The sequence below is a fragment of the Denticeps clupeoides genome, unplaced genomic scaffold (assembly GCF_900700375.1).
Source record: "Denticeps clupeoides unplaced genomic scaffold, fDenClu1.1, whole genome shotgun sequence".
NCBI lineage: Eukaryota > Metazoa > Chordata > Actinopteri > Clupeiformes > Denticipitidae > Denticeps > Denticeps clupeoides.
Genome location: NW_021629821.1, coordinates 1 through 27,500, shown reverse-complemented (window position 1 = coordinate 27,500; position 27,500 = coordinate 1). Strand labels below are relative to the sequence as shown.

At 40.2% G+C, this 27,500-nt stretch overlaps 50 non-coding genes across 50 annotated transcripts; 19 read left to right on the top strand and 31 right to left on the bottom strand.

The window, feature by feature from the left end:
- The first annotated feature begins 165 nt into the window (after positions 1–165).
- trnae-cuc (transfer RNA glutamic acid (anticodon CUC)) lies at positions 166–237 on the top strand. The gene has a single exon. It is a non-coding gene; the product is annotated as a tRNA-Glu (tRNA).
- A 350-nt stretch (positions 238–587) lies between these two features.
- On the top strand, positions 588–659 carry trnae-uuc (transfer RNA glutamic acid (anticodon UUC)). The gene has a single exon. It is a non-coding gene; the product is annotated as a tRNA-Glu (tRNA).
- Positions 660–1,011: 352 nt separating this feature from the next.
- trnay-gua (transfer RNA tyrosine (anticodon GUA)) lies at positions 1,012–1,098 on the bottom strand. Its single transcript is given in 2 exon segments — positions 1,012–1,047; positions 1,062–1,098. It is a non-coding gene; the product is annotated as a tRNA-Tyr (tRNA).
- A 188-nt stretch (positions 1,099–1,286) lies between these two features.
- On the top strand, positions 1,287–1,358 carry trnae-cuc (transfer RNA glutamic acid (anticodon CUC)). Its single transcript has one exon. It is a non-coding gene; the product is annotated as a tRNA-Glu (tRNA).
- A 350-nt stretch (positions 1,359–1,708) lies between these two features.
- trnae-uuc (transfer RNA glutamic acid (anticodon UUC)) lies at positions 1,709–1,780 on the top strand. The gene has a single exon. It is a non-coding gene; the product is annotated as a tRNA-Glu (tRNA).
- A 9,218-nt stretch (positions 1,781–10,998) lies between these two features.
- On the bottom strand, positions 10,999–11,070 carry trnae-uuc (transfer RNA glutamic acid (anticodon UUC)). The gene has a single exon. It is a non-coding gene; the product is annotated as a tRNA-Glu (tRNA).
- A 352-nt stretch (positions 11,071–11,422) lies between these two features.
- Positions 11,423–11,494, bottom strand: trnae-cuc (transfer RNA glutamic acid (anticodon CUC)). The gene has a single exon. It is a non-coding gene; the product is annotated as a tRNA-Glu (tRNA).
- A 351-nt stretch (positions 11,495–11,845) lies between these two features.
- On the bottom strand, positions 11,846–11,917 carry trnae-cuc (transfer RNA glutamic acid (anticodon CUC)). Its single transcript has one exon. It is a non-coding gene; the product is annotated as a tRNA-Glu (tRNA).
- Positions 11,918–12,105: 188 nt separating this feature from the next.
- trnay-gua (transfer RNA tyrosine (anticodon GUA)) lies at positions 12,106–12,192 on the top strand. Its single transcript is given in 2 exon segments — positions 12,106–12,142; positions 12,157–12,192. It is a non-coding gene; the product is annotated as a tRNA-Tyr (tRNA).
- Positions 12,193–12,539: 347 nt separating this feature from the next.
- trnae-uuc (transfer RNA glutamic acid (anticodon UUC)) lies at positions 12,540–12,611 on the bottom strand. The gene has a single exon. It is a non-coding gene; the product is annotated as a tRNA-Glu (tRNA).
- Positions 12,612–12,962: 351 nt separating this feature from the next.
- On the bottom strand, positions 12,963–13,034 carry trnae-cuc (transfer RNA glutamic acid (anticodon CUC)). The gene has a single exon. It is a non-coding gene; the product is annotated as a tRNA-Glu (tRNA).
- Positions 13,035–13,222: 188 nt separating this feature from the next.
- trnay-gua (transfer RNA tyrosine (anticodon GUA)) lies at positions 13,223–13,309 on the top strand. The gene is given in 2 exon segments: positions 13,223–13,259; positions 13,274–13,309. It is a non-coding gene; the product is annotated as a tRNA-Tyr (tRNA).
- A 347-nt stretch (positions 13,310–13,656) lies between these two features.
- Positions 13,657–13,728, bottom strand: trnae-uuc (transfer RNA glutamic acid (anticodon UUC)). The gene has a single exon. It is a non-coding gene; the product is annotated as a tRNA-Glu (tRNA).
- Positions 13,729–14,079: 351 nt separating this feature from the next.
- trnae-cuc (transfer RNA glutamic acid (anticodon CUC)) lies at positions 14,080–14,151 on the bottom strand. The gene has a single exon. It is a non-coding gene; the product is annotated as a tRNA-Glu (tRNA).
- A 188-nt stretch (positions 14,152–14,339) lies between these two features.
- Positions 14,340–14,426, top strand: trnay-gua (transfer RNA tyrosine (anticodon GUA)). Its single transcript is given in 2 exon segments — positions 14,340–14,376; positions 14,391–14,426. It is a non-coding gene; the product is annotated as a tRNA-Tyr (tRNA).
- A 317-nt stretch (positions 14,427–14,743) lies between these two features.
- On the bottom strand, positions 14,744–14,815 carry trnae-uuc (transfer RNA glutamic acid (anticodon UUC)). The gene has a single exon. It is a non-coding gene; the product is annotated as a tRNA-Glu (tRNA).
- Positions 14,816–15,166: 351 nt separating this feature from the next.
- trnae-cuc (transfer RNA glutamic acid (anticodon CUC)) lies at positions 15,167–15,238 on the bottom strand. The gene has a single exon. It is a non-coding gene; the product is annotated as a tRNA-Glu (tRNA).
- A 187-nt stretch (positions 15,239–15,425) lies between these two features.
- On the top strand, positions 15,426–15,513 carry trnay-gua (transfer RNA tyrosine (anticodon GUA)). Its single transcript is given in 2 exon segments — positions 15,426–15,463; positions 15,478–15,513. It is a non-coding gene; the product is annotated as a tRNA-Tyr (tRNA).
- A 350-nt stretch (positions 15,514–15,863) lies between these two features.
- On the bottom strand, positions 15,864–15,935 carry trnae-uuc (transfer RNA glutamic acid (anticodon UUC)). Its single transcript has one exon. It is a non-coding gene; the product is annotated as a tRNA-Glu (tRNA).
- A 350-nt stretch (positions 15,936–16,285) lies between these two features.
- trnae-cuc (transfer RNA glutamic acid (anticodon CUC)) lies at positions 16,286–16,357 on the bottom strand. Its single transcript has one exon. It is a non-coding gene; the product is annotated as a tRNA-Glu (tRNA).
- Positions 16,358–16,545: 188 nt separating this feature from the next.
- Positions 16,546–16,632, top strand: trnay-gua (transfer RNA tyrosine (anticodon GUA)). The gene is given in 2 exon segments: positions 16,546–16,582; positions 16,597–16,632. It is a non-coding gene; the product is annotated as a tRNA-Tyr (tRNA).
- Positions 16,633–16,982: 350 nt separating this feature from the next.
- Positions 16,983–17,054, bottom strand: trnae-uuc (transfer RNA glutamic acid (anticodon UUC)). The gene has a single exon. It is a non-coding gene; the product is annotated as a tRNA-Glu (tRNA).
- A 188-nt stretch (positions 17,055–17,242) lies between these two features.
- On the top strand, positions 17,243–17,329 carry trnay-gua (transfer RNA tyrosine (anticodon GUA)). The gene is given in 2 exon segments: positions 17,243–17,279; positions 17,294–17,329. It is a non-coding gene; the product is annotated as a tRNA-Tyr (tRNA).
- A 349-nt stretch (positions 17,330–17,678) lies between these two features.
- Positions 17,679–17,750, bottom strand: trnae-uuc (transfer RNA glutamic acid (anticodon UUC)). Its single transcript has one exon. It is a non-coding gene; the product is annotated as a tRNA-Glu (tRNA).
- A 351-nt stretch (positions 17,751–18,101) lies between these two features.
- Positions 18,102–18,173, bottom strand: trnae-cuc (transfer RNA glutamic acid (anticodon CUC)). The gene has a single exon. It is a non-coding gene; the product is annotated as a tRNA-Glu (tRNA).
- Positions 18,174–18,361: 188 nt separating this feature from the next.
- trnay-gua (transfer RNA tyrosine (anticodon GUA)) lies at positions 18,362–18,448 on the top strand. Its single transcript is given in 2 exon segments — positions 18,362–18,398; positions 18,413–18,448. It is a non-coding gene; the product is annotated as a tRNA-Tyr (tRNA).
- A 351-nt stretch (positions 18,449–18,799) lies between these two features.
- Positions 18,800–18,871, bottom strand: trnae-uuc (transfer RNA glutamic acid (anticodon UUC)). Its single transcript has one exon. It is a non-coding gene; the product is annotated as a tRNA-Glu (tRNA).
- Positions 18,872–19,223: 352 nt separating this feature from the next.
- On the bottom strand, positions 19,224–19,295 carry trnae-cuc (transfer RNA glutamic acid (anticodon CUC)). The gene has a single exon. It is a non-coding gene; the product is annotated as a tRNA-Glu (tRNA).
- A 188-nt stretch (positions 19,296–19,483) lies between these two features.
- On the top strand, positions 19,484–19,570 carry trnay-gua (transfer RNA tyrosine (anticodon GUA)). Its single transcript is given in 2 exon segments — positions 19,484–19,520; positions 19,535–19,570. It is a non-coding gene; the product is annotated as a tRNA-Tyr (tRNA).
- A 352-nt stretch (positions 19,571–19,922) lies between these two features.
- Positions 19,923–19,994, bottom strand: trnae-uuc (transfer RNA glutamic acid (anticodon UUC)). Its single transcript has one exon. It is a non-coding gene; the product is annotated as a tRNA-Glu (tRNA).
- A 351-nt stretch (positions 19,995–20,345) lies between these two features.
- trnae-cuc (transfer RNA glutamic acid (anticodon CUC)) lies at positions 20,346–20,417 on the bottom strand. The gene has a single exon. It is a non-coding gene; the product is annotated as a tRNA-Glu (tRNA).
- Positions 20,418–20,604: 187 nt separating this feature from the next.
- Positions 20,605–20,692, top strand: trnay-gua (transfer RNA tyrosine (anticodon GUA)). Its single transcript is given in 2 exon segments — positions 20,605–20,642; positions 20,657–20,692. It is a non-coding gene; the product is annotated as a tRNA-Tyr (tRNA).
- A 350-nt stretch (positions 20,693–21,042) lies between these two features.
- Positions 21,043–21,114, bottom strand: trnae-uuc (transfer RNA glutamic acid (anticodon UUC)). Its single transcript has one exon. It is a non-coding gene; the product is annotated as a tRNA-Glu (tRNA).
- A 351-nt stretch (positions 21,115–21,465) lies between these two features.
- On the bottom strand, positions 21,466–21,537 carry trnae-cuc (transfer RNA glutamic acid (anticodon CUC)). The gene has a single exon. It is a non-coding gene; the product is annotated as a tRNA-Glu (tRNA).
- Positions 21,538–21,725: 188 nt separating this feature from the next.
- On the top strand, positions 21,726–21,812 carry trnay-gua (transfer RNA tyrosine (anticodon GUA)). Its single transcript is given in 2 exon segments — positions 21,726–21,762; positions 21,777–21,812. It is a non-coding gene; the product is annotated as a tRNA-Tyr (tRNA).
- A 351-nt stretch (positions 21,813–22,163) lies between these two features.
- Positions 22,164–22,235, bottom strand: trnae-uuc (transfer RNA glutamic acid (anticodon UUC)). The gene has a single exon. It is a non-coding gene; the product is annotated as a tRNA-Glu (tRNA).
- Positions 22,236–22,422: 187 nt separating this feature from the next.
- Positions 22,423–22,509, top strand: trnay-gua (transfer RNA tyrosine (anticodon GUA)). The gene is given in 2 exon segments: positions 22,423–22,459; positions 22,474–22,509. It is a non-coding gene; the product is annotated as a tRNA-Tyr (tRNA).
- A 350-nt stretch (positions 22,510–22,859) lies between these two features.
- On the bottom strand, positions 22,860–22,931 carry trnae-uuc (transfer RNA glutamic acid (anticodon UUC)). Its single transcript has one exon. It is a non-coding gene; the product is annotated as a tRNA-Glu (tRNA).
- A 350-nt stretch (positions 22,932–23,281) lies between these two features.
- trnae-cuc (transfer RNA glutamic acid (anticodon CUC)) lies at positions 23,282–23,353 on the bottom strand. Its single transcript has one exon. It is a non-coding gene; the product is annotated as a tRNA-Glu (tRNA).
- Positions 23,354–23,541: 188 nt separating this feature from the next.
- trnay-gua (transfer RNA tyrosine (anticodon GUA)) lies at positions 23,542–23,628 on the top strand. Its single transcript is given in 2 exon segments — positions 23,542–23,578; positions 23,593–23,628. It is a non-coding gene; the product is annotated as a tRNA-Tyr (tRNA).
- A 352-nt stretch (positions 23,629–23,980) lies between these two features.
- On the bottom strand, positions 23,981–24,052 carry trnae-uuc (transfer RNA glutamic acid (anticodon UUC)). The gene has a single exon. It is a non-coding gene; the product is annotated as a tRNA-Glu (tRNA).
- A 352-nt stretch (positions 24,053–24,404) lies between these two features.
- trnae-cuc (transfer RNA glutamic acid (anticodon CUC)) lies at positions 24,405–24,476 on the bottom strand. The gene has a single exon. It is a non-coding gene; the product is annotated as a tRNA-Glu (tRNA).
- A 188-nt stretch (positions 24,477–24,664) lies between these two features.
- trnay-gua (transfer RNA tyrosine (anticodon GUA)) lies at positions 24,665–24,751 on the top strand. The gene is given in 2 exon segments: positions 24,665–24,701; positions 24,716–24,751. It is a non-coding gene; the product is annotated as a tRNA-Tyr (tRNA).
- A 351-nt stretch (positions 24,752–25,102) lies between these two features.
- On the bottom strand, positions 25,103–25,174 carry trnae-uuc (transfer RNA glutamic acid (anticodon UUC)). Its single transcript has one exon. It is a non-coding gene; the product is annotated as a tRNA-Glu (tRNA).
- A 350-nt stretch (positions 25,175–25,524) lies between these two features.
- On the bottom strand, positions 25,525–25,596 carry trnae-cuc (transfer RNA glutamic acid (anticodon CUC)). Its single transcript has one exon. It is a non-coding gene; the product is annotated as a tRNA-Glu (tRNA).
- A 188-nt stretch (positions 25,597–25,784) lies between these two features.
- trnay-gua (transfer RNA tyrosine (anticodon GUA)) lies at positions 25,785–25,871 on the top strand. The gene is given in 2 exon segments: positions 25,785–25,821; positions 25,836–25,871. It is a non-coding gene; the product is annotated as a tRNA-Tyr (tRNA).
- A 352-nt stretch (positions 25,872–26,223) lies between these two features.
- On the bottom strand, positions 26,224–26,295 carry trnae-uuc (transfer RNA glutamic acid (anticodon UUC)). The gene has a single exon. It is a non-coding gene; the product is annotated as a tRNA-Glu (tRNA).
- Positions 26,296–26,646: 351 nt separating this feature from the next.
- On the bottom strand, positions 26,647–26,718 carry trnae-cuc (transfer RNA glutamic acid (anticodon CUC)). The gene has a single exon. It is a non-coding gene; the product is annotated as a tRNA-Glu (tRNA).
- Positions 26,719–26,907: 189 nt separating this feature from the next.
- trnay-gua (transfer RNA tyrosine (anticodon GUA)) lies at positions 26,908–26,994 on the top strand. The gene is given in 2 exon segments: positions 26,908–26,944; positions 26,959–26,994. It is a non-coding gene; the product is annotated as a tRNA-Tyr (tRNA).
- A 351-nt stretch (positions 26,995–27,345) lies between these two features.
- Positions 27,346–27,417, bottom strand: trnae-uuc (transfer RNA glutamic acid (anticodon UUC)). The gene has a single exon. It is a non-coding gene; the product is annotated as a tRNA-Glu (tRNA).
- Positions 27,418–27,500: the final 83 nt, after the last annotated feature.

The window sequence follows — 27,500 nt, the reverse complement described above, 5'->3', positions numbered from 1 at the left end:
AATAAATATGAACGTGTGTCATAAAGAAGAATTGAATACCAGAACTTGGCTGTACAAGAATAAAAAAAGTTATTTTAGTCTGTAAGAAAAAAATTTATGGATTCCACTTACAACAAAACAACTAAAATAGTGACAGATATTTTTTAATCAGTTAAAGTCAGAAGGTCCCTGGTGGTCTAGTGGTTAGGATTCGGTGCTCTCACCGCCGCGGCCCGGGTTCGATTCCCGGTCAGGGAAAGTTGGTAAGGTTTTATTTATTAATTATTTTCAGGATTTTTTCGCAGAAAAAAAAAAGTCCTTAAAGGGAAAGTTTTGTAAGATTTTCCCTTTATGCTTTTCAGGATTTTTGCTTAAAAAAAAACCTTCTTCAAGCCGGAATTATCTAGCGATCTAAGCTTTTCAACCAAGAATGTGTTGAATGTGCCTGGTTGTCTATAGGTTAGGATTCAGGTCTCTCATCCAGCTACCGGGGTTCGCGTCATGGTCAAGGAAGGGTTGAAAAAATTAGCAATTTAGCCAGGCCTTGGCTGTACAACAAAATGTCTTTTAGTCAGCAAGACACTTTTAAATCTTGAATTAACCAAGGCTCCCTGGTGGTCTAGTGGTTAGGATTCGGCGCTTTCACCGCCGCGGCCCGGGTTCGATTCCCGGTCAGGGAAACTTTGTAAGGTTTTATTTATTAATTCTGTCACATTTTTCTTTTAAAAAAAAAGTCCTTTAATACCTGGAATTTGATAAATGTGCGTGGTGGTCTAGTGGGCTCTCACCAAACTGCCTGGGTTCTCTTCCCGGTCAAGGAAGGGTTGTAAAAACTTGCCATTATGCCAGGTCTGGGCTGTCCAACTAAATCTTTTCTAGTAAGCAAAATGCTTTTAAATCAAGAATACATTAAAGGTATCGGGTGACCTAGTTGATAGTTTTTAGAACTCACACCCCACTGCCCGTGTTCGCATCCAGGACAAGGAAGGATTAAAAAAATTATATTTTTCAGACTTTTATAAAAAAAACAATTCCTTCGAGCCAGAATTGAACCAGCGACCTAAGGATTACTGGCAGTACAACTACAGTCCTCCGCTCTACAGGCTGAGCTATCGAAGGAACAAACACCACACAACCTGACAATAAATATGAACGTGTTTCATAAATAAGAATTGAATACGAGAACTTGGCTGTACAAGAATAAAAAAAGTTATTTTAGTCTGTAAGAAAAAAATTTAATGGATTCCACTTACAACAAAACAACTAAAATAGTGACAGATCTTTTTTAATCAGTTGAAGTCAGAAGGTCCCTGGTGGTCTAGTGGTTAGCATTCGGCGCTCTCACCGCCGCGGCCCGGGTTTGATTCCCGGTCAGGGAAAGTTGGAAAGGTTTTATTTAATAATTATTTTCAGGATTTTTTCGTAGAAAAAAAAAAGTCCTTAAAAGGAAAGTTTTGTAAGATTTTCCCTTTATGGTTTTCAGGATTTTTGCTTAAAAAAAACCTTCTTCAAGCCGGATTTGATCTAGCGATCGAAGCTTTTCAACCAAGAATGTGTTGAATGTGCCTGGTTGTCTATAGGTTAGTATTCAGGTCTTTCATCCAGCTACTGGGGTTCGCGTCATGGTCAAGGAAGGGTTGAAAAAATGAGCAATTTAGCCAGGCCTTGGCTGTACAACAAAATGTCTTTTAGTCAGCAAGACACTTTTAAATCTTGAATTAACCAAGGCTCCCTGGTGGTCTAGTGGTTAGGATTTGGCGCTTTCACCGCCGCGGCCTGGGTTAGATTCCCGGTCAGGGAAACTTTGTAAGGTTTTATTTATTAATTCTGTCACATTTTTCTTTAAAAAAAAAAAGTCCTTTAAGACGGATTTGAACAAGCGATCTAAGTTTTAAAAAAAGGAATTTGATCAATGTGCCTGGTGGTCTAGTGGGCTCTCACCAAACTGCCTGGGTTCTCTTACCGGTCAAGGAAGGGTTGTAAAAACTTGCCATTATGCCAGGTCTGGGCTGTCCAACTAGATCTTTTCTAGTGTTAGGTTTATCTGTCAGTATAACATTTACTAAACAAAGAGAAGAAAGACACAAAGCATTTGAGTCCGTTTTACTTGCAAGGAGAGCGAATGGAAGTCACGCCTTACAACAGGCCTCCAAAAGCTCTGGCGTCCTTCATCTCATCTCCATCTTTTATTTGGTAGGTTCATTAGGGTTCACATAAAATCACACCATATTAGTTAATAATTGTGTATTACACGTAGTCTAATGAATTGATCTTTGGTCGAGTCACGGTGACATGGTGACATGTTCATCTTCGTCTGTAGATTCTTCAGGTGATTGGACTCTGGTTCATCATAGTCTGCTTGTTGTTGGTCCTCAGGTCGCGGTCATGCAGTCCTGCAAACTTAAAACCTTTGCTCTGAGATTTGCTAATGATTAAGAGTTGTCAGTAATATTCCAAGGATTAATACATATTCGTGCTTAAAGGATATGAATAAAAGAAGTAATTACATGATAACATATATACATTTTTCCAACATTTCCCTCCTGTTTATCATGTTATTTACTCTTTTGTTAGCTTCCCTAATAATCTCTTCCTTTAGGATTTTCAACTATTAGTTCATACAATGAGTAATACATTTACACACAAAAGGTCAGTCGTCTTTTTCTTGTAGAGGACTCTCTTGGAAAAGTTGAGTTAGCTTGAAGTCACTAAAATCATAGCTCCCGTAAAATTCTTCATTTTCCAAAAGTGGGTACGCCTGTGTAGGCTCAACATCCCTTGGTGATAAGGCGGTAGTGATGAGACGGTTCACAAGACTGCGTAGACAGGGAATACAACAACATCCACACAATGTCAGAATTGCTGCAAATACAGCCATTGAAACTAAAACAGATTGAACTAGAGCTCTGTATTTCCCAAATACTTTCATCCAGGAATCCCACATGGTCGTTTCCACTCCCGAATGCTCCTTCATCTTCCGGTTGAGGGTGCGTAGGCCGTCAATGGCCATTGTCAGACTGCCTCCTGCAGCTGTGTTGTTTGGTATGAAAGAACAACATTGCTCTCCAAACATTCCACAAACCCCATTTTTTCCGCTAGGAGCATATCAAGTGCAATCCTGTTCTGAAAAGTCATGAGGGAGGTAGTAGATAATTGCTCATGTACGGCCTCAAAACCGTCTTGTGTCCAATTACCTAATTTCTGTACATTGTAATGGATGTAATTGATTCTGTCCACGTTCTTGTTAATCGTACACCACCAACACAAGGCTGATTCAAATCCTGCTGCTACTTGATTTGCCAACTTATATTCATCAGGAACCCCCCTGGGAACCCCAATTGCGTCTATGTACGTTGGGTCAGTTAACTTCTCCCAGGGTGCAAGTGATCGCTTTGTTCTGTGCCAATCTGCAGGTACCAAGCTATCCAATTTCGTTAAAAGGTCACTTATAGTGGTTGGAAATATTGAGACAGGTAGTAAAAGGGTTACTAATGCACACAGTCCTTTGGTGTCTGAGGGCAATCGATCGTATAACTTATTTTCCCCACACCACCACCATATGTCGCTTCGAGATTGTGGGGTAAAGATAGGCCCAACAGGTATTATTGTAAGACACCAATCTCTTGGTGTCCCTTCCCCGAGTAGTTCCTTTTTTCCTGTTATATTAATACATGTAAAATTTCCTTGTGCTACTTTACTGGAGAAAACAGGTTTCCAACTTTCTGGTCCTGTTAGAGGATATTTTAAATCCCACTTTTTGCAACGATTGTCTGGATATGTTTTGTTCATTACTTCTACAACACATTCATCCGTTATAACTGCGGGTATTACTTGTAATAATGGTCGTGGTCCCAAGCAAACTACACAGTCTTGTTGAGTGGCATTAGCTGCTTGTTCTGCTAGGAGAAGCCAATTATTGTATTTACCAGTTATTCCTGTTGTTACTCTAAACCACTCATCAGAAGGTTGACTTTCATCCAATACTCTAACTAGTATACCTTTGTCACTTAATTTTTGAATTATTTCAGTACTATTTGATTTAGGTTCTAGTAATTGACATATTCGAAATGGAAAATAAGGTGGATTAGTAGTATAAGGCAATAAAAGAAATACCCAACATTTTTCTCCTCTCTCTTGTTGATCGGAATGGTACATTTCAGGGGTGTTTGGTGGCCACAAGTCCAATTTGGTAAGATTGATGTATATTTCAAATGCAAGACCTTGAGTGGAGGGATTGGACATCACAAAAGATATTATTCGTCTATGGTGTATCGCAGCAGGATTAGTAGTCCACGTCTTCCAATCAAAACCCACTGGGTCCGCTACCAAAGAGTCCCACTTTAATTTATTAGTTATATACCATGGATATGGTAGATAATTGCTCGCCTTGTGTCCCTTATGGTTAAGGACAGTAATTGGTATTGTGGCCACCGAGGCAGTATTAGCTCTTACACACACTGTTGGTATAGTATGAAGGTGTAATGCTTCTATCCCGTTGCCAGTATCATTGCATCGGTCAGAGTCAAATATGTGTCTGGACGTTCCTTTTGGTGCAGCTCTCGCCCTCCTGGGTATAGCCCCCTGTTGTTTCTCTATACCTCTTTCTTCGCCTTTTTTCCACATTACCACCCATACTGTTGCTATGAACATTACACAAAGTATTATCAAGCCCGTTCTTTGACATGGTTTATAGCCCTTATAATTCATTTCTGCCAACCTTTTCCCCTTACTGCCTCTTCTAGGATTGGTGTCTGTAAAGTGTTCTTCACTGACTTTCAGGTCTACCCAGATTCTATACGTCTGAGTCCACCCTATTATCAGACTTTTCTCACCTTTCCCGTTGGCAGGGTTTGCAGAAATGACCTTTTTACAATGTGACTGATGTATCCAAGTACCGTTCTCTGTTATTTTAACAGCCGTTGGTGTCGTCAGGATCACTTGGTAGGGCCCTTCCCACTTCGGTGAGTGCCAATGCTTCCGTTTTATGCTCTTTACTAGCACCCAGTCTCCGGGCTCCACCTGTAGGGGTTCCTGCTGAGAACGATGTGTTTCTTCCATACACTTTTTTGGTCCATTTTTTAGAGTTCCATTCATTCGTTCCACTAGTCCTGCACTCTGTGGATGATAACTGCAGTGATTTTTGAAGTTAATGTGAAACATTTTTCCTATATTAGTTACCATCTGATTTACAAAATGAGTCCCGTTATCGCTGTATATTTTTTCAGGTATTCCATAGCGTGGAATAATATCTTTACATAAGGCTTTTGCTACTGTCAATGCATCTGGATGTTTGGTTGGAAATAGTTCTATCCATTTAGAGAATGCATCTATAATGACTAAACAGTATTCCTTTCCTTCACTTTTACTGAGTTGGAAAAAATCCATGTGTATTGTTTGGAATGGGTATTGTGGTTTTGGAAACTGCCAACGTTTTGGTCTTAAATTACCTTGGGCGTTATGTTTAGCACATATCAAACATGCTCTAAAGTTTTTTGAATATAGGTTAAACCCATATGTGGTGAAATTTTTTTGTACCAGTCCTACCATCCCTCCTGTTGAGACATGTGATTGCCCATGGCTCAATATTGCAGCCCATTTATACATATTCTTTGGTAGGATTGGTTTCCCCTGGGGTCACACATAAATTTTGTTTTGTTTTGTAGCCCCATGCTTTATCCATGTGTCTATCTCATGTGGTGTGCTTTGTTGTTGCATGTCAATGAGAATGTCAGAAGTTATCAATTGGTCTTGGTCTGTAAACAAAACTTTTATACTTTGTTCAGCGGCTTGTTTCGCTATGCGGTCAGCAAAGACATTACCGAGTGAAATTGTGTCTTTGGAATTTGTGTGTGCTGCACATTTACATACAGCTAATGTAGCAGGTAGATGGACAGCTTTTAACAATTCTTTTAGTAATTGAGCGTGAGCCACTGGTTTGCCAGTAGATGTGACCATTCCTCGGTTATGCCAATACTGAGCAAATGTGTGAACTGTAGCAAATGCATATTGACTGTCAGTATAAATGGTGACATCTTTCCCTTTCATTAATTTACATGCCTCAGTCAGAGCGAAAATCTCGGCAGCTTGTGCTGATAAAGTTGATGGCAAGTGTCCAGCTTTAAGTACGGTGTCTATTGTTACTACAGCATAACCCATTAGTGTTTTTCCCAAATCATTTTTCCTTGAAGAGCCATCAACGAACACTACCTCTCCCTGAGACAAAGGTTGGTCGCTTAAATCTAACCTAGATTTAGCTGTGTGTTCTGGCTGTGACAGCAGCGTGGCCATGCAGGAGAGGTGCCTTGCAGGTGATAAAAAGATCATGTTGGTTTGCAGTAGTAAAGCCGCTACTGCGTGTGGGACCTTAAGGGTCAATGGGTGGAATAGAACTATTCCGGCACTCACTTCTACTGCCATTGACGCCACTATCACCGCTCTCACACAATGTGGTAATGCGCAAGCTACATGATCTAATTTGGAAGAAAAATAAGCTATTGGTCTCAATTTATCTCCATGTTGTTGACTTAAAACAGAAGTCATGTACTTGTCTTTGCAGTCCACCATCTGTATAAACGGTTTATTATAATTTGGCAAGGCTAAAGCTAAACTGGAGGTCAGTGCTTGTTTAATATCACAAAAAGCTTTCTCTGCATCTGACGTCCAGTTCAGTTGTGATGTCATTTTTAGGTCTTCAGAGTAAATTAAAGCTGTGAGTGGGGAAGTAATTTCCACGTAGTTTGGAACCAAACTTCTACAATAATTGGTCAAGCCTAAGAATGACATCATTTGTTTCTTAGTAATTGGTTTTGGCGCCTGTAGGACTGCTGTTTTCCGTTCTTCTAGAATAGTTCTGCCACCTGCACTAAGGTGGTGGTCTAGATATTTGACCTGTCGTTTCCATAATTGCAGTTTGTTTTTACTGACTTGGTGCCCCTCCTGAGCTAGGTGTTTAAAAAGGGCCACAGTGTCTTCTTTGCATACTTCTAGACTCGGAGAAGCCACTAATATATCGTCAACATAGAGTAGTATTTGACTTCCCCCAGGTGGTAGAAATTTGGACATGCTAGCATGCATGGCTTGTGAATATATAGTAGGGCTTTCGCAGTAGCCCTGGGGAAGTCTAGTATAGGTGTATCGTTTCCCCCTGAATATGAAAGCAAACCAAAATTGGCTGTCTTTGTCAATGGGAATGGAGAAAAAGGCATTACTAATGTCAACCACAGTAAATATTTGTGCATCTGATCTTAAAGAATTCAGCAACGTGTGTGGGTCAGGAACACATGGAGCCCGTTGTGTTACTGCAGCATTTACTGCCTGCACATCCTGTACCATCCTCCATCCCGTTGAAGGAGCTTGCTTTTTCACTGGGAATATTGGTGTGTTGCAGGGGGAATCGTCACATTCTATAATAACCCCTGCTCATTGTAAATCATGTATTACTGGTGTTATGCCTTCTAGTGCATCAGGTTTAAGTGGATATTGTCGTATGCAGGGTCGATATTCTGTTTTGGGTCTGATTTGTACTGGCAATATTACTTTTATCAGTCCAACATCAGACAGTCCTTGTGACCACAATGATTGAGGTACTTGAGCTAGTTGTGATTCATCTTCTTCAGTTAGTAAAAAGTTCACTGGTGTCTGGAGTCCATATGTACTCCAGCCTTGGTCTGTATTGTCCAATACAGCCATTTCCTGGTCAAGCCTGTGTGAGCGCTATGTTCCAATTTGTCGCCCATGTCTGTCCAATCCGTTGCACTGTCACCTTCTTGAACTATGTTACCCAACGACTTCCAACTCCTCTCCTTGTTTTTATACAATGAGATGTGAGGTGGGTACCATCCCCGGAGCATGGCTCTGAGTGGGGTAGGTAAGGTGACCTCTGCCACCACGTTACCTTGCCCGTCCGAGTAAACACAAGAAATTGTTATGGTTGTTGGGGTGAGTTGTGACAGTTTCTTTTCATATGTTGGATCAGGCCCAGGAGTGTTTTTGTACCACATGGTGACGTGTAGTTCATCAGAGGGCATGGGTTCCACACCTGTCATGATTGGTTGACAGTGTCCCACTTGTCCTCCTACCTTTAGCAATTCAGTTCCCACCTTATGAGGTTCTTGGTCAGATATGTCGAGTGTGTAGTAAAAATTTGGAACGCGTCTTCCTTCTAGGGGGAAAAAGTCACCTCGTTATAGCTCGGCTCTGCGTTTGATGACCAGTCTCCCCTCAGGAGTGGAGACGAGCGCCAAACCTTGATTGAGTAAGCCATCTCTTCCCAACAAATTAACAGGACATTCTGGCATAAAAAGGATGGACATTTTGCATGATATACCTTTAGCATCTCTTACCCAAACTGGTTTAGAAACAGTGACTACAGTTTTACCCCCATTAGCTGATCGTACAATTACTACCTCATCACTTAGTTCACTATAGGGTATGTGTTCCTTACATGAGGTTCTGCATGCTCCAGAGTCACAGAGGAATGAGATTTCTTTCCCATTTACCATTAAGACTGCAGCTATGGGATGTCCTTGAGTGGTAGGAGCTGGATGATGTGTTTGTTTGGTTTTTTTTTTGTTTGTTTTTTTACCATTTCTTGATTTAAAGAAAAAATTTCTTCCAAGTTTAAATCCACATGAGTTTCATCCTCTGTGTACTTTGGCCCATGCAGTTTCTGCTCCAGTCATGCTGTGTTATCTTTTGGCCCTGAACGACAGTCTTTGGCAATATGCCCAGGCTTCCCGCAAGACCAGCAGCCTGCTCCCCATTGGCCACATGGTGTCCACCCTCGTCCCTGGATACCTCCTCTCCTTCCTACTCTGCCCTTTTGGAAGTGTCCTCTCTGTCTCCCTCTGCCTCGGCTGTCCTGGTAAAATGTTTCTGCGTCAGTCCCGATACTTCCCCAAAAGGTGTCCGGTTTCTTTGTAAGTTTATCTTTTACTTTTTTAGTTCTTATTAATTTGTCAATGTGAACGGCGTGATCAATGTACTCATCCAAGCTCCTAGTGGGCATTCCTATCATATGTTTATCTACCCAACTGCGCACACAGTCTTTTGATCCATTATGCAAAGCATTTTTTAATTGCTTATGGTACACACCCCCATCAGCCCCGTCATCTCTAAGACCGCTATGAGGTCTAAAAACAGCTTCCATTCTTAGTTTATAATCCTCAAACTTCTCATTCTCCTCTTGTTTAACTCTCCCAATTTCAGTGTAATTTGCTCTCTTTCTGTACCTTTCCCGTATTCTTCCCAATAAGTCATTTGTTTTATTTCTCAATTCTGTGTCATCGTGTTTTAGAAGGTCTCCTGTAACCCTTAAAGGAGACCAGTTACCTTTTACATGGTGCCAATTGTGTCCCATTGCTTGCATATATATCTGCTGTACCTCTCTCCCATTTAAGTGATAAGAATGTCTTATTCCTTCCATATCTTCTTCGAATTTTTGCATATCCTCCTTATAGGAAGTGACGCCCTCCACCACTCTTTTTATATCGTCCTGCGTCCAGGTCTGATATACCAAGAGGGTTGTAGACTGTTCACCTGAGTCCACATTAGGGTTTGCCACCTCTATAAGGGGATATTGATCCCCTTCAGTTACTGCCAATTTTTGCGGTTCGGAGGAATTGTCAAACACTTCACCCCATTTTTTAGACCAATTTTGTACTCTCCCCCGAGATCTAGTATTTGGTGTGGGAGTGCTACCGTTAGGGTCATAAGCAGGGGGATTTTCCAATTTGTCTAAATTAGGATATATATGTGAGATTGCAGGAGCAGAGGGAAGGTGCGGCAAATTCATCGCCCCTTCCGCTTCTGCTCCTTCTTTATACGTTTCGCTCACCTCTCCCTTACGGCTCCCTCTGATTACTGACTCATCGTCCTCCGTGTGATGAAACAGAATGGTGTTATCAGTTTTTTCAACAGTGAATCCTCCCTCCTCCTTGCTCTTTGCTCTTGCCTGCCTACCTTTTCTCTCTCCCTCTTCTCTTTTCCCAGCTATTTTAATTCAATGCATTAAAGCTTCAACCCCTTCTTTCTTCATTTGCTTTTCCTTATTCTTACATTCCAGTTTAATGGCTCCCAGTAACTCTATTAAACTTTTTACCCTCAGTTGCCCGTCAAATTTATATTTCGTTATCCATTTATTTAACGGTTCGACGTAGGCCTTATTAACTTGCTCTACATACTTCCAGTCCTTACATTTTAGTTTTTCTTTTGGTTCAGGTTTACTGGACCCCTTACCCATTTTTAAGTAAAATTTAGACCAGTGTGTTCATCGTACCTAGGGTATCCTAAATCACTGGTAACTGATCACAGGACAGTGTATCAAAATTCCTCTCGTGGTGTTTTCCACTTCGACCCCAAATGCTTTGGGGCGGGAAAAACCTTGCGTTTGCCTCCACGAGAGGTCACTGTTTACCCCCTGTGATTTTTTATATGGAGTGTCAATCAAGTGACTTTCACTCCCTCTCATTCACACATTCACACCTGCGCGCACGCTCATACACCTGTATGAGTATTATTGAACGTTCTTTTTACAAGCAGAGTCCGCTTCCCCACAGAATTTAACTGCCACCCGGCAGAGGAGTCTGCACCTCCCCACGGAACTTAAAAACTGCTCTTTTACCTGCCAGAGTCTAGAATACCCAGGGTTTTGCTTAAGTAACCTCTTGTTACCCCAGTTACCTCTTGTAACTTCTTATTATGTAACCTCTTGTTACCAAATCATTCATACCATTTTAAATAGGAGTCAACTTACCCCATGTCTTCTCTCAATTACAGGATCCCGTTATACCTACGGATCCCAGCCGACAGTCGGTTTTTCCCAGTCCCAAAAAGGGTTCCTTTTTGACGCGAACCCCGGTAGCTGGATGAGAGACCTGAATCCTAACCTATAGACAACCAGGCACATTCAACACATTCTTGGTTGAAAAGCTTAGATCGCTAGATTAATTCCGGCTTGAAGAAGGTTTTTTTTCTGCGAAAAAATCCTGAAAATAATTAATAAATAAAACCTTACCAACTTTCCCTGACCGGGAATCGAACCCGGGCCGCGGCGGTGAAAGCGCCGAATCCTAACCACTAGACCACCAGGGAGCCTTGGTTAATTCAAGATTTAAAAGTGTCTTGCTGACTAAAAGACATTTTGTTGTACAGCCAAGGGCTGGCTAAATTGCTAATTTTTTCAACCCTTCCTTGACCATGACGCGAACCCCGGTAGCTGGATGAAAGACCTGAATACTAACCTATAGACAACCAGGCACATTCAACACATTCTTGGTTGAAAAGCTTAGATCGCTAGATCAATTTCGGCTTGAAGAAGGTTTTTTTTTAAGCAAAAATCCTGAAAAGCATAAAGGGAAAATCTTACAAAACTTTCCCTTTAAGGACTTTTTTTTTTTCTGCGAAAAAATCCTAAAAATAATTAATAAATAAAACCTTACCAACTTTCCCTGACCGGGAATCGAGCCCGGGCCGCGGCGGTGAGAGCGCCGAATCCTAACCACTAGACTACCAGGGAGCCTTGGTTAATTCAAGATTTAAAAGTGTCTTGCTGACTAAAAGACATTTTGTTGTACAGCCAAGGCCTGGCTAAATTGCTAATTTATTCAACCCTTCCTTGACCAGGACACGAACCCCGGTAGCTGGATGAGAGACCTGAGTCCTAACCTATAGACAACCAGGCACATTCAACACATTCTTGGTTGAAAAGCTTAGATCGCTAGATCAATTCCGGCTTGAAGAAGGTTTTTTTTTAAGCAAAAATCCTGAGAAGCATAAAGGGAAAATCTTACAAAACTTTCCCTTTAAGGACTTTTTTTTTTCTGCGAAAAAATCCTGAAAATAATTAATAAATAAAACCTTACCAACTTTCCCTGACCGGGAATCGAACCCGGGCCGTGGCGGAGAGAGCGCCGAATCCTAACCACTAGACCACCAGGGACCTTCTGACTTTAACTGATTAAAAAAGATCTGTCACAATTTTAGTTGTTTTGTTGTAAGTGGAATCCATAAAAAAATTTTCTTACAGACTAAAATAACTTTTTTTATTCTTGTACAGCCAAGTTCTGGTATTCAATTCTTCTTTATGACATACGTTCATATTTATTGTCAGGTTGTGTGCTGTTTGTTCCTTCAATAGCTCAGCTGGTAGCGCGGAGGACTGTAGTTGTACTGCCTGTAATCCTTAGGTCGCTGGTTCAATTCCGGCTCGAAGGAATTGTTTTTATAAAAGTCTGAAAAAAATAATTTTTTTAATCCTTCCTTGTCCTGGATGCGGACACGGGCAGTGGGGTGTGAGTTCTAAATACTATCAACTAGATCACCCGATACCTTTAATGTATTCTTGATTTAAAAGCATTTTGCTTACTAGAAAAGATTTAGTTGGACAATCCAGACCTGGCATAATGGCAAGTTTTTACAACCCTTCCTTGACCGGGAAGAGAACCCAGGCAGTTTGGTGAGAGCCCACTAGACCACCACGCACATTTATCAAATTCCTGGTATTAAAGGACTTTTTTTTTTAGAAAAATGTGACAGAATTAATAAATAAAACCTTACAAAGTTTCCCTGACCGGGAATCGAACCCGGGCCGCGGCGGTGAAAGCGCCGAATCCGAACCACTAGACCACCAGGGAGCCTTGGTTAATTCAAGATTTAAAAGTGTCTTGCTGACTAAAAGACATTTTGTTGTACAGCCAAGGGCTGGCTAAATTGCTAATTTTTTCAACCCTTCCTTGACCATGACGCGAACCCCGGTAGCTGGATGAAAGACCTGAATACTAACCTATAGACAACCAGGCACATTCAACACATTCTTGGTTGAAAAGCTTAGATCGCTAGATCAATTCCGGCTTGAAGAAGGTTTTTTTTTAAGCAAAAATCCTGAGAAGCATAAAGGGAAAATCTTACAAAACTTTCTCTTTAAGGACTTTTTTTTTTCTGCGAAAAAATCCTGAAAATAATTAATAAATAAAACCTTACCAACTTTCCCTGACCGGGAATCGAACCCGGGCCGTGACGGAGAGAGCGCCGAATCCTAACCACTAGACCACCAGGGACCTTCTGACTTTAACTGATTAAAAAAGATCTGTCACAATTTTAGTTGTTTTGTTGTAAGTGGAATCCATAAAAAAATTTTCTTACAGACTAAAATAACTTTTTTTATTCTTGTACAGCCAAGTTCTGGTATTCAATTCTTCTTTATGACATACGTTCATATTTATTGTCAGGTTGTGTGCTGTTTGTTCCTTCAATAGCTCAGCTGGTAGCGCGGAGGACTGTAGTTGTACTGCCTGTAATCCTTAGGTCGCTGGTTCAATTCCGGCTCGAAGGAATTGTTTTTATAAAAGTCTGAAAAAAATAATTTTTTTAATCCTTCCTTGTCCTGGATGCGGACACGGGCAGTGGGGTGTGAGTTCTAAATACTATCAACTAGATCACCCGATACCTTTAATGTATTCTTGATTTAAAAGCATTTTGCTTACTAGAAAAGATTTAGTTGGACAATCCAGACCTGGCATAATGGCAAGTTTTTACAACCCTTCCTTGACCGGGACGAGAACCCAGGCAATTTGGTGAGAGCCCACTAGACCACCACGCACATTTATCAAATTGCTGGTATTAAAGGACTTTTTTTTAAAGAAAAATGTGACAGAATTAATAAATAAAACCTTACAAAGATTCCCTGACCGGGAATCTAACCCGGGCAGCGGCGGTGAAAGCGCCGAATCCTAACCACTAGACCACCAGGGAGCCTTGGTTAATTCAAGATTTAAAAGTGTCTTGCTGACTAAAAGACATTTTGTTGTACAGCCAAGGCCTGGCTAAATTGCTGATTTATTCAACCCTTCCTTGACCAGGACACAAACCCCGGTAGCTGGATGAGAGACCTGAGTCCTAACCTATAGACAACCAGGCACATTCAACACATTCTTGGTTGAAAAGCTTAGATCGCTAGATCAATTCCGGCTTGAAGAAGGTTTTTTTTTAAGCAAAAATCCTGAGAAGCATAAAGGGAAAATCTTACAAAACTTCCCCTTTAAGGACTTTTTTTTTTCTGCGAAAAAATCCTAAAAATAATTAATAAATAAAACCTTACCAACTTTCCCTGACCGGGAATCGAACCTGGGCCGCGGCGGTGAGAGCGCCGAATCCTAACCACTAGACCACCAGGGACCTTCTGACTTTAACTGATTAAAAAAGATCTGTCACTATTTTAGTTGTTTTGTTGTAAGTGGAATCCATTAAATTTTTTTCTTACAGACTAAAGTAACTTTTTTTATTCTTGTACAGCCAAGTTCTGGTATTCAATTCTTCTTTATGACACACGTTCATATTTATTGTCAGGTTGTGGGGCGTTTGTTCCTTCGATAGCTCAGCTGGTAGAGCGGATGACTGTAGTTGTACTGCCTGTAATCCTTAGGTCGCTGGTTCAATTCCGGCTCGAAGGAATTGTTTTTTTTTATAAAAGTCTGAAAAAAATAATTTTTTTAATCCTTCCTTGTCCTGGATGCGTCAACTAGGTCACCCGATACCTTTAATGTATTCTTGATTTAAAAGCATTTTGCTTACTAGAAAAGATTTAGTTGGACAGCCCAGACCAGGCATAATGGTAAGTTTTTACAACCCTTCCTTGACCGGGACGAGAACCCAGGCAATTTGGTGAGAGCCCACTAGACCACCACGCACATTTATCAAATTCCTGGTATTAAAGGACTTTTTTTTTTAGAAAAATGTGACAGAATTAATAAATAAAACCTTACAAAGATTCCCTAACCGGGAATCTAACCCGGGCAGTGGCGGTGAAAGCGCCGAATCCTAACCACTAGACCACCAGGGAGCCTTGGTTAATTCAAGATTTAAAAGTGTCTTGCTGACTAAAAGACATTTTGTTGTACAGCCAAGGCCTGGCTAAATTGCTGATTTATTCAACCCTTCCTTGACCAGGACACGAACCCCGGTAGCTGGATGAGAGACCTGAGTCCTAACCTATAGACAACCAGGCACATTCAACACATTCTTGGTTGAAAAGCTTAGATCGCTAGATCAATTCCGGCTTGAAGAAGGTTTTTTTTTAAGCAAAAATCCTGAAAAGCATAAAGGGAAAATCTTACAAAACTTTCCCTTTAAGGACTTTTTTTTTTCTGCGAAAAAATCCTAAAAATAATTAATAAATAAAACCTTACCAACTTTCCCTGCCCGGGAATCGAACCCGGGCCGCGGCGGTGAGAGCGCCGAATCCTAACCACTAGACCACCAGGGACCTTCTGACTTTAACTGATTAAAAAAGATCTGTCACTATTTTAGTTGTTTTGTTGTAAGTGGAATCCATTAAATTTTTTTCTTACAGACTAAAATAACTTTTTTTATTCTTGTACAGCCAAGTTCTGGTAGTCAGTTCTTCTTTATGACACACGTTCATATTTATTGTCAGGTTGTGTGGAGTATGTTCCTTCGATAGCTCAGCTGGTAGAGTGGAGGACTGTAGTTGTACTGCCTGTAATCCTTAGGTCGCTGGTTCAATTCCGGCCGAAGGAATTGTTTTTTTTATAAAAGTCTGAAAAATATATTTTTTTTAATCCTTCCTTGTCCTGGATGCGAACACGGGCAGTGGGGTGTGAGTTCTAAAAACTATCAACTAGATCACCCGATACCTTTAATGTATTCTTGATTTAAAAGCATTTTGCTTACTAGAAAAGATTTAGTTGGACAGCCCAGACCTGGCAAAATGGCAAGTTTTTACAACCCTTCCTTGACCGGGAAGAGAACCCAGGCAGTTTGGTGAGAGGCCACTAGACCACCACGAACATTTATCAAATTCCTGGTATTAAAGGACTTTTTTTTTAAAGAAAAATGTGACAGAATTAATAAATAAAACCTTACAAAGTTTCCCTGACCGGGAGTCGAACCCGGGCCGCGGCGGTGAAAGCGCCGAATCCTAACCACTAGACCACCACGGAGTCTTGGTTAAGTCAAGATTTAACAGTGTCTTGCTGACTAAAAGACATTTTGTTGTACAGCCAAGGCCTGGCTAAATTGCTAATTTTTTCAACCCTTCCTTGACCATGACGCGAACCCCGGTAGCTGGATGAAAGACCTGAATACTAACCTATAGAAAACCAGGCACATTCAACACATTCTTGGTTGAAAAGCTTAGATCGCTAGATCAATTTCGGCTTGAAGAAGGTTTTTTTTTAAGCAAAAATCCTGAAAAGCATAAAGGGAAAATCTTACAAAACTTTCCCTTTAAGGACTTTTTTTTTCTGCGAAAAAATCCTAAAAATAATTAATAAATAAAACCTTACCAACTTTCCCTGACCAGGAATCGAACCCGGGCCGCGGCGGTGAGAGCACCGAATCCTAACCACTAGACCACCAGGGACCTTCTGACTTTAACTGATTAAAAAAGATCTGTCACTATTTTAGTTGTTTTGTTGTAAGTGGAAACCATTAAATTTTTTTCTTACAGACTAAAATAACTTTTTTTATTCTTGTACAGCCAAGTTCTGGTATTCAGTTCTTCTTTATGACACACGTTCATATTTATTGTCAGGTTGTGTGGTGTTTGTTCCTTCGATAGCTCAGCTGGTAGAGCGGAGGACTGTAGTTGTACTGCCTGTAATCCTTAGGTCGCTGGTTCAATTCCGGCTCGAAAGAATTGTTTTTTTTATAAAAGTCTGAAAAATATAATTTTTTTAATCCTTCCTTGTCCTGGATGCGAACACAGGCAGTGGGGTGTGAGTTCTAAAAACTATCAACTAGATCACCCGATACCTTTAATGTATTCTTGATTTAAAAGCATTTTGCTTACTAGAAAAGATTTAGTTGGACAGCCCAGACCAGGCATAATGGCAAGTTTTTACAACCCTTCCTTGACCAGGAAGAGAACCTGGGCAGTTTGGTGAGAGCCCACTAGACCACCACGCACATTTATCAAATTCCTGGTATTAAAGGACTTTTTTTTAAAGAAAAATGTGACAAAATTAATAAATAAAACCTTACAAACTTTCCCTGACCGGGAATCGAACCCGGGCCGCAGCGGTGAAAGCGCCGAATCCTAACCACTAGACCACCAGGAACCTTCTGACTTTAACTGATTAAAAAAGATCTGTCACTATTTTAGTTGTTTTGTTGTAAGAGGAATCCATTAAATTTTTTTCTTACAGACTAAAGTAACTTTTTTTATTCTTGTACAGCCAAGTTCTGGTATTCAATTCTTCTTTATGACACATGTTCATATTTATTGTCAGGTTGTGTGGTATTTGTTCCTTCGATAGCTCAGCTGGTAGAGCGGAGGACTGTAGTTGTACTGCCTGTAATCCTTAGGTCGCTGGTTCAATTCCGGCTTGAAGGAATTGTATTTTTTATAAAAGTCTAAAAAATATAATTTTTTTAATCCTTCCTTGTCCTGGATGCGGACACGGGCAGTGGGGTGTGAGTTCTAAAAACTATCAACTAGATCACCCGATACCTTTAATTTATTCTTGATTTAAAAGCATTTTGCTTACTAGAAATGATTTAGTTGGACAGCCCAGACCTGGCAAAATGGCAAGTTTTTACAACCCTTCCTTGACCGGGAAGAGAACCCAGGCAGTTTGGTGAGAGGCCACTAGACCACCACGAACATTTATCAAATTCCTGGTATTAAAGGACTTTTTTTTTAGAAAAATGTGACAGAATTAATTAATAAAACCTTACAAAGTTTCCCTGACCGGGAGTCGAACCCGGGCCGCAGCGGTGAAAGCGCTGAATCCTAACCACTAGACCACCACAGAGTCTTGGTTAAGTCAAGATTTAACAGTGTCTTGCTGACTAAAAGACATTTTGTTGTACAGCCAAGGCCTGGCTAAATTGCTAATTTTTTCAACCCTTCCTTGACCATGACGCGAATCCCGGTAGCTGGATGAAAGACCTGAATCCTAACCTATAGACAACCAGGCACATTCAACACATTCTTGGTTGAAAAGCTTAGATCGCTAGATCAATTCCGGCTTGAAGAAGGTTTTTTTTTAAGCAAAAATCCTGAAAAGCATAAAGGGAAAATCTTACAAAACTTTCCCTTTAAGGACTTTTTTTTTTCTGCGAAAAAATCCTGAAAATAATTAATAAATAAAACCATACCACCCTTCCCTGACCGGGAATCGAACCCGGGCCGCGGCGGTGAGAGCGCCGAATCCTAACCACTAGACCACCAGGGACCTTCTGACTTTAAGTGATTAAAAAAGATCTGTCACTATTTTAGTTGTTTTGTTGTAAGTGGAATCCATAAAAATGTTTTCTTAAAGACTAAAATAATTTTTTTTATTCTTGTACAGCCAAGTTCTGGTATTCAATTCTTCTTTATGACACACGTTCATATTTATTGTCAGGTTGTGTGGTGTTTTTTCCTTCGATAGCTCAGCTGGTAGAGCGGAGGACTGTAATTGTACTGCCCGTAATCCTTAGGTCGCTGGTTCAATTCCGGCTCAAAGGAATTTGTTTTTTTTATAAAAGTCTGAAAAATCTAATTTTTTTAATCCTTCCTTGTCCTGGATGCGAACACGGGCAGTGGGGTGTGAGTTCTAAAAACTATCAACTAGATCACCCGATACCTTTAATGTATTCTTGATTTAAAATCATTTTGCTTACTAGAAAAGATTTAGTTGGAGAGCCCAGACCTGGCATAATTGCAAGTTTTTACAACCCTTCCTTGACCAGGAAGAGAACCCAGGCAGTTTGGTGAGAGCCCACTAGACCACCACGCACATTTATCAAATTCCTGGTATTAAAGGACTTTTTTTTAAAGAAAAATGTGACAGAATTAATAAATAAAACCTTACAAAGTTTCCCTGACCGGGAATCGAACCCGGGCCGCGGCGGTGAAAGCGCCGAATCCTAACCACTAGACCACCAGGGAGCCTTGGTTAATTCAAGATTTAAAATTGTCTTGCTGACTAAAAGACATTTTGTTGTACAGCCAAGGCCTGGCTAAATTGCTCATTTTTTCAACCCTTCCTTGACCATGACGCGAACCCCGGTAGCTGGATGAAAGACCTGAATACTAACCTATAGACAACCAGGCACATTCAACACATTCTTGGTTGAAAAGCTTAGATCGCTAGATCAATTTCGGCTTGAAGAAGGTTTTTTTTTTAAGCAAAAATCCTGAAAAGCATAAAGGGAAAATCTTACAAAACTTTCCCTTTAAGGACTTTTTTTTTTCTGCGAAAAAATCCTAAAAATAATTAATAAATAAAACATTACCAACTTTCCCTGACCAGGAATCGAACCCGGGCCGCGGCGGTGAGAGCGCCGAATCCTAACCACTAGACCACCAGGGACCTTCTGACTTTAACTGATTAAAAAAGATCTGTCACTATTTTAGTTGTTTTGTTGTAAGTGGAATCCATTAAATTTTTTTCTTACAGACTAAAGTAACTTTTTTTATTCTTGTACAGCCAAGTTCTGGTATTCAGTTCTTCTTTATGACACACGTTCATATTTATTGTCAGGTTGTGTGCTGTTTGTTGCTTCGATAGCTCAGCTGGTAGAGCGGAGGACTGTAGTTGTACTGCTTGTAATCCTTAGGTCGCTGGTTCAATTCCGGCTCGAAGGAAATTTTTTTTTTTATAAAAGTCTGAAAAATATAATTTTTTTAAATTCTTCTATGTCCTGGATGCGAACACGGGCAGTTGGGTGTGAGTTCTAAAAACTATCAACTAGATCACCCGATACCTTTAATGTATTCTTGATTTAAAAGCATTTTGCTTACTAGAAAAGATTTAGTTGGACAGCCCAGACCTGGCAAAATGGCAAGTTTTTACAACCCTTCCTTGACCGGGAAGAGAACCCAGGCAGTTTGGTGAGAGGCCACTAGACCACCACGCACATTTATCAAATTCCTGGTAATAAAGGACTTTTTTTTTTAGAAAAATGTGACAGAATTAATATATAAAACCTTACAAAGTTTCCCAGACCGGGAGTCGAACCCGGGCCGCGGCGGTGAAAGCGCCGAATCCTAACCACTAGACCACCACGGAGTCTTGGTTAAGTCAAGATTTAACAGTGTCTTGCTGACTAAAAGACATTTTGTTGTACAGCCAAGGCCTGGCTAAATTGCTAATTTTTTCAACCCTTCCTTGACCATGACGCGAACCCCGGTAGCTGGATGAAAGACCTGAATACTAACCTATAGAAAACCAGGCACATTCAACACATTCTTGGTTGAAAAGCTTAGATCGCTAGATCAATTTCGGCTTGAAGAAGGTTTTTTTTTAAGCAAAAATCCTGAAAAGCATAAAGGGAAAATCTTACAAAACTTTCCCTTTAAGGACTTTTTTTTTTCTGCGAAAAAATCCTAAAAATAATTAATAAATAAAACCTTACCAACTTTCCCTGACCAGGAATCGAACCCGGGCCGCGGCGGTGAGAGCGCCGAATCCTAACCACTAGACCACCAGGGACCTTCTGACTTTAACTGATTAAAAAGGATCTGTCACTATTTTAGTTGTTTTGTTGTAAGTGGAAACCATTAAATTTTTTTCTTACAGACTAAAATAACTTTTTTTATTCTTGTACAGCCAAGTTCTGGTATTCAGTTCTTCTTTATGACACACGTTCATATTTATTGTCAGGTTGTGTGCTGTTTGTTGCTTCGATAGCTCAGCTGGTAGAGTGGAGGACTGTAGTTGTACTGCCTGTAATCCTTAGGTCGCTGGTTCAATTCCGGCCGAAGGAATTGTTTTTTTTATAAAAGTCTGAAAAATATATTTTTTTTAATCCTTCCTTGTCCTGGATGCGAACACGGGCAGTGGGGTGTGAGTTCTAAAAACTATCAACTAGATCACCCGATACCTTTAATGTATTCTTGATTTAAAAGCATTTTGCTTACTAGAAAAGATTTAGTTGGACAGCCCAGACCTGGCAAAATGGCAAGTTTTTACAACCCTTCCTTGACCGGGAAGAGAACCCAGGCAGTTTGGTGAGAGGCCACTAGACCACCACGAACATTTATCAAATTCCTGGTATTAAAGGACTTTTTTTTTAAAGAAAAATGTGACAGAATTAATAAATAAAACCTTACAAAGTTTCCCTGACCGGGAGTCGAACCCGGGCTGCGGCGGTGAAAGCGCCGAATCCTGACCACTAGACCACCACGGAGTCTTGGTTAAGTCAAGATTTAACAGTGTCTTGCTGACTAAAAGACATTTTGTTGTACAGCCAAGGCCTGGCTAAATTGCTAATTTTTTCAACCCTTCCTTGACCATGACGCGAACCCCGGTAGCTGGATGAAAGACCTGAATACTAACCTATAGACAACCAGGCACATTCAACACATTCTTGGTTGAAAAGCTTAGATCGCTAGATCAATTTCGGCTTGAAGAAGGTTTTTTTTTAAGCAAAAATCCTGAAAAGCATAAAGGGAAAATCTTACAAAACTTTCCCTTTAAGGACTTTTTTTTTTCTGCGAAAAAATCCTAAAAATAATTAATAAATAAAACCTTACCAACTTTCCCTGACCAGGAATCGAACCCGGGCCGCGGCGGTGAGAGCACCGAATCCTAACCACTAGACCACCAGGGACCTTCTGACTTTAACTGATTAAAAAAGATCTGTCACTATTTTAGTTGTTTTGTTGTAAGTGGAATCCATTAAATTTTTTTCTTACAGACTAAAATAACTTTTTTTATTCTTGTACAGCCAAGTTCTGGTATTCAGTTCTTCTTTATGACACACGTTCATATTTATTGTCAGGTTGTGTGGTGTTTGTTCCTTCGATAGCTCAGCTGGTAGAGCGGAGGACTGTAGTTGTACTGCCTGTAATCCTTAGGTCGCTGGTTCAATTCCGGCTCGAAGGATTTGTTTTTTTTATAAAAGTCTGAAAAATATAATTTTTTTAATCCTTCCTTGTCCTGGATGCGAACACAGGCAGTGGGGTGTGAGTTCTAAAAACTATCAACTAGATCACCCGATACCTTTAATGTATTCTTGATTTAAAAGCATTTTGCTTACTAGAAAAGATTTAGTTGGACAGCCCAGACCAGGCATAATGGCAAGTTTTTACAACCCTTCCTTGACCAGGAAGAGAACCTGGGCAGTTTGGTGAGAGCCCACTAGACCACCACGCACATTTATCAAATTCCTGGTATTAAAGGACTTTTTTTTTAAAGAAAAATGTGACAAAATTAATAAATAAAACCTTACAAACTTTCCCTGACCGGGAATCGAACCCGGGCCGCAGCGGTGAAAGCGCCGAATCCTAACCACTAGACCACCAGGAACCTTCTGACTTTAACTGATTAAAAAAGATCTGTCACTATTTAGTTGTTTTGTTGTAAGAGGAATCCATTAAATTTTTTTCTTACAGACTAAAGTAACTTTTTTTATTCTTGTACAGCCAAGTTCTGGTATTCAATTCTTCTTTATGACACACGTTCATATTTATTGTCAGGTTGTGTGGTGTTTGTTCCTTCGATAGCTCAGCTGGTAGAGTGGAGGACTGTAGTTGTACTGCCTGTAATCCTTAGGTCGCTGGTTCAATTCCGGCTTGAAGGAATTGTATTTTTTATAAAAGTCTAAAAAATATAATTTTTTTAATCCTTCCTTGTCCTGGATGCGGACACGGGCAGTGGGGTGTGAGTTCTAAAAACTATCAACTAGATCACCCGATACCTTTAATTTATTCTTGATTTAAAAGCATTTTGCTTACTAGAAAAGATTTAGTTGGACAGCCCAGACCTGGCAAAATGGCAAGTTTTTACAACCCTTCCTTGACCGGGAAGAGAACCCAGGCAGTTTGGTGAGAGGCCACTAGACCACCACGAACATTTATCAAATTCCTGGTATTAAAGGACTTTTTTTTTTAGAAAAATGTGACAGAATTAATTAATAAAACCTTACAAAGTTTCCCTGACCGGGAGTCGAACCCGGGCCGCGGCGGTGAAAGCGCTGAATCCTAACCACTAGACCACCACAGAGTCTTGGTTAAGTCAAGATTTAACAGTGTCTTGCTGACTAAAAGACATTTTGTTGTACAGCCAAGGCCTGGCTAAATTGCTAATTTTTTCAACCCTTCCTTGACCATGACGCGAATCCCGGTAGCTGGATGAAAGACCTGAATCCTAACCTATAGACAACCAGGCACATTCAACACATTCTTGGTTGAAAAGCTTAGATCGCTAGATCAATTCCGGCTTGAAGAAGGTTTTTTTTTAAGCAAAAATCCTGAAAAGCATAAAGGGAAAATCTTACAAAACTTTCCCTTTAAGGACTTTTTTTTTCTGCGAAAAAATCCTGAAAATAATTAATAAATAAAACCTTACCACCCTTCCCTGACCGGGAATCGAACCCGGGCCGCGGCGGTGAGAGCGCCGAATCCTAACCACTAGACCACCAGGGACCTTCTGACTTTAAGTGATTAAAAAAGATCTGTCACTATTTTAGTTGTTTTGTTGTAAGTGGAATCCATAAAAATGTTTTCTTAAAGACTAAAATAATTTTTTTTATTCTTGTACAGCCAAGTTCTGGTATTCAATTCTTCTTTATGACACACGTTCATATTTATTGTCAGGTTGTGTGGTGTTTTTTCCTTCGATAGCTCAGCTGGTAGAGCGGAGGACTGTAATTGTACTGCCCGTAATCCTTAGGTCGCTGGTTCAATTCCGGCTCGAAGGAATTTGTTTTTTTTATAAAAGTCTGAAAAATCTAATTTTTTTAATCCTTCCTTGTCCTGGATGCGAACACGGGCAGTGGGGTGTGAGTTCTAAAAACTATCAACTAGATCACCCGATACCTTTAATGTATTCTTGATTTAAAAGCATTTTGCTTACTAGAAAAGATTTAGTTGGAGAGCCCAGACCTGGCATAATTGCAAGTTTTTACAACCCTTCCTTGACCAGGAAGAGAACCCAGGCAGTTTGGTGAGAGCCCACTAGACCACCACGCACATTTATCAAATTCCTGGTATTAAAGGACTTTTTTTTTAAAGAAAAATGTGACAGAATTAATAAATAAAACCTTACAAAGTTTCCCTGACCGGGAATCGAACCCGGGCCGCGGCGGTGAAAGCGCCGAATCCTAACCACTAGACCACCAGGGAGCCTTGGTTAATTCAAGATTTAAAAGTGTCTTGCTGACTAAAAGACATTTTGTTGTACAGCCAAGGCCTGGCTAAATTGCTCATTTTTTCAACCCTTCCTTGACCATGACGCGAACCCCGGTAGCTGGATGAAAGACCTGAATACTAACCTATAGACAACCAGGCACATTCAACACATTCTTGGTTGAAAAGCTTAGATCGCTAGATCAATTTCGGCTTGAAGAAGGTTTTTTTTTTAAGCAAAAATCCTGAAAAGCATAAAGGGAAAATCTTACAAAACTTTCCCTTTAAGGACTTTTTTTTTTCTGCGAAAAAATCCTAAAAATAATTAATAAATAAAACATTACCAACTTTCCCTGACCAGGAATCGAACCCGGGCCGCGGCGGTGAGAGCGCCGAATCCTAACCACTAGACCACCAGGGACCTTCTGACTTTAACTGATTAAAAAAGATCTGTCACTATTTTAGTTGTTTTGTTGTAAGTGGAATCCATTAAATTTTTTTCTTACAGACTAAAGTAACTTTTTTTATTCTTGTACAGCCAAGTTCTGGTATTCAGTTCTTCTTTATGACACACGTTCATATTTATTGTCAGGTTGTGTGCTGTTTGTTGCTTCGATAGCTCAGCTGGTAGAGCGGAGGACTGTAGTTGTACTGCTTGTAATCCTTAGCTCGCTGGTTCAATTCCGGTTCGAAGGAAATGTTTTTTTTTATAAAAGTCTGAAAAATATAATTTTTTTAATCCTTCTATGTCCTGAATGCGAACACGGGCAGTGGGGTGTGAGTTCTAAAAACTATCAACTAGATCACCCGATACCTTTAATGTATTCTTGATTTAAAAGCATTTTGCTTACTAGAAAAGATTTAGTTGGACAGCCCAGACCAGGCATAATGGCAAGTTTTTACAACCCTTCCTTGACCGGGAAGAGAACCCAGGCAATTTGGTGAGAGCCTACTAGACCACCACGCACATTTATCAAATTCCTGGTATTAAAGGACTTTTTTTAAAAGAAAAATGTGACAGAATTAATAAATAAAACCTTACAAAGATTCCCTGACCGGGAATCGAACCCGGGCCGCGGCGGTGAAAGCGCTGAATCCTAACCACTAGACCACCAGGGAGCCTTGGCTAATTCAAGATTTAAAAGTGTCTTGCTGACTAAAAGACATTTTGTTGTACAGCCAAGGCCTGGCTAAATTGCTCATTTTTTCAACCCTTCCTTGACCATGACGCGAACCCCGGTAGCTGGATGAAAGACCTGAATACTAACCTATAGACAACCAGGCACATTCAACACATTCTTGGTTGAAAAGCTTAGATCGCTAGATCAAATCCGGCTTGAAGAAGGTTTTTTTTTAAGCAAAAATCCTGAAAAGCATAAAGGGAAAATCTTACAAAACTTTCCCTTTAAGGACTTTTTTTTTCTACGAAAAAATCCTGAACAGAATTAATAAATAAAAATTTACAAACTTTCCCTGACCGGGAATCGAACCCGGGCCGCGGCGGTGAGAGCGCCGAATCCTAACCACTAGACCACCAGGGACCTTCTGATTTTGACTGATTAAAAAAGTTCTGTCACTATTTTAGTTGTTTTGTTGTATGTGGAATCCATATATTTTTTTTTTTACAGACTAAAATAACTTTTTTTATTCTTGTACAGCCAAGTTCTGGTATTCAGTTCTTCTTTATGACACACGTTCATATTTATTGTCAGGTTGTGTGCTGTTTGTTGCTTCGATAGCTCAGCTGGTAGAGCGGAGGACTGTAGTTGTACTGCTTGTAATCCTTAGGTCGCTGGTTCAATTCCGGCTCGAAGGAAATTTTTTTTTTTTATAAAAGTCTGAAAAATATAATTTTTTAAATTCTTCTATGTCCTGGATGCGAACACGGGCAGTTGGGTGTGAGTTCTAAAAACTATCAACTAGATCACCCGATACCTTTAATGTATTCTTGATTTAAAAGCATTTTGCTTACTAGAAAAGATTTAGTTGGACAGCCCAGACCTGGCAAAATGGCAAGTTTTTACAACCCTTCCTTGACCGGGAAGAGAACCCAGGCAGTTTGGTGAGAGGCCACTAGACCACCACGCACATTTATCAAATTCCTGGTAATAAAGGACTTTTTTTTTTAGAAAAATGTGACAGAATTAATATATAAAACCTTACAAAGTTTCCCAGACCGGGAGTCGAACCCGGGCCGCGGCGGTGAAAGCGCCGAATCCTAACCACTAGACCACCACGGAGTCTTGGTTAAGTCAAGATTTAACAGTGTCTTGCTGACTAAAAGACATTTTGTTGTACAGCCAAGGCCTGGCTAAATTGCTAATTTTTTCAACCCTTCCTTGACCATGACGCGAACCCCGGTAGCTGGATGAAAGACCTGAATACTAACCTATAGAAACCAGGCACATTCAACACATTCTTGGTTGAAAAGCTTAGATCGCTAGATCAATTCCGGCTTGAAGAAGGTTTTTTTTTAAGCAAAAATCCTGAAAAGCATAAAGGGAAAATCTTACAAAACTTTCCCTTTAAGGACTTTTTTTTTTTCTGCGAAAAAATCCTAAAAATAATTAATAAATAAAACCTTACCAACTTTCCCTGACCAGGAATCGAACCCGGGCCGCGGCGGTGAGAGCACCGAATCCTAACCACTAGACCACCAGGGACCTTCTGACTTTAACTGATTAAAAAGGATCTGTCACTATTTTAGTTGTTTTGTTGTAAGTGGAAACCATGAAATTTTTTTCTTACAGACTAAAATAACTTTTTTTATTCTTGTACAGCCAAGTTCTGGTATTCAGTTCTTCTTTATGACACACGTTCATATTTATTGTCAGGTTGTGTGGTGTTTGTTTCCTTCGATAGCTCAGCTGGTAGAGCGGAGGACTGTAGTTGTACTGCCTTTTATCCTTAGGTCACTGGTTCAATTCCGGCTCGAAAGAATTGTTTTTTTTATAAAAGTCTGAAAAATATAATTTTTTTAATCCTTCCTTGTCCTGGATGCGAACACAGGCAGTGGGGTGTGAGTTCTAAAAACTATCAACTAGATCACCCGATACCTTTAATGTATTCTTGATTTAAAAGCATTTTGCTTACTAGAAAAGATTTAGTTGGACAGCCCAGACCAGGCATAATGGCAAGTTTTTACAACCCTTCCTTGACCAGGAAGAGAACCTGGGCAGTTTGGTGAGAGCCCACTAGACCACCACGCACATTTATCAAATTCCTGGTATTAAAGGACTTTTTTTTTAAAGAAAAATGTGACAAAATTAATAAATAAAACCTTACAAACTTTCCCTGACCGGGAATCGAACCCGGGCCGCAGCGGTGAAAGCGCCGAATCCTAACCACTAGACCACCAGTGACCTTCTGACTTTAACTGATTAAAAAAGATCTGTCACTATTTTAGTTGTTTTGTTGTAAGAGGAATCCATTAAATTTTTTTCTT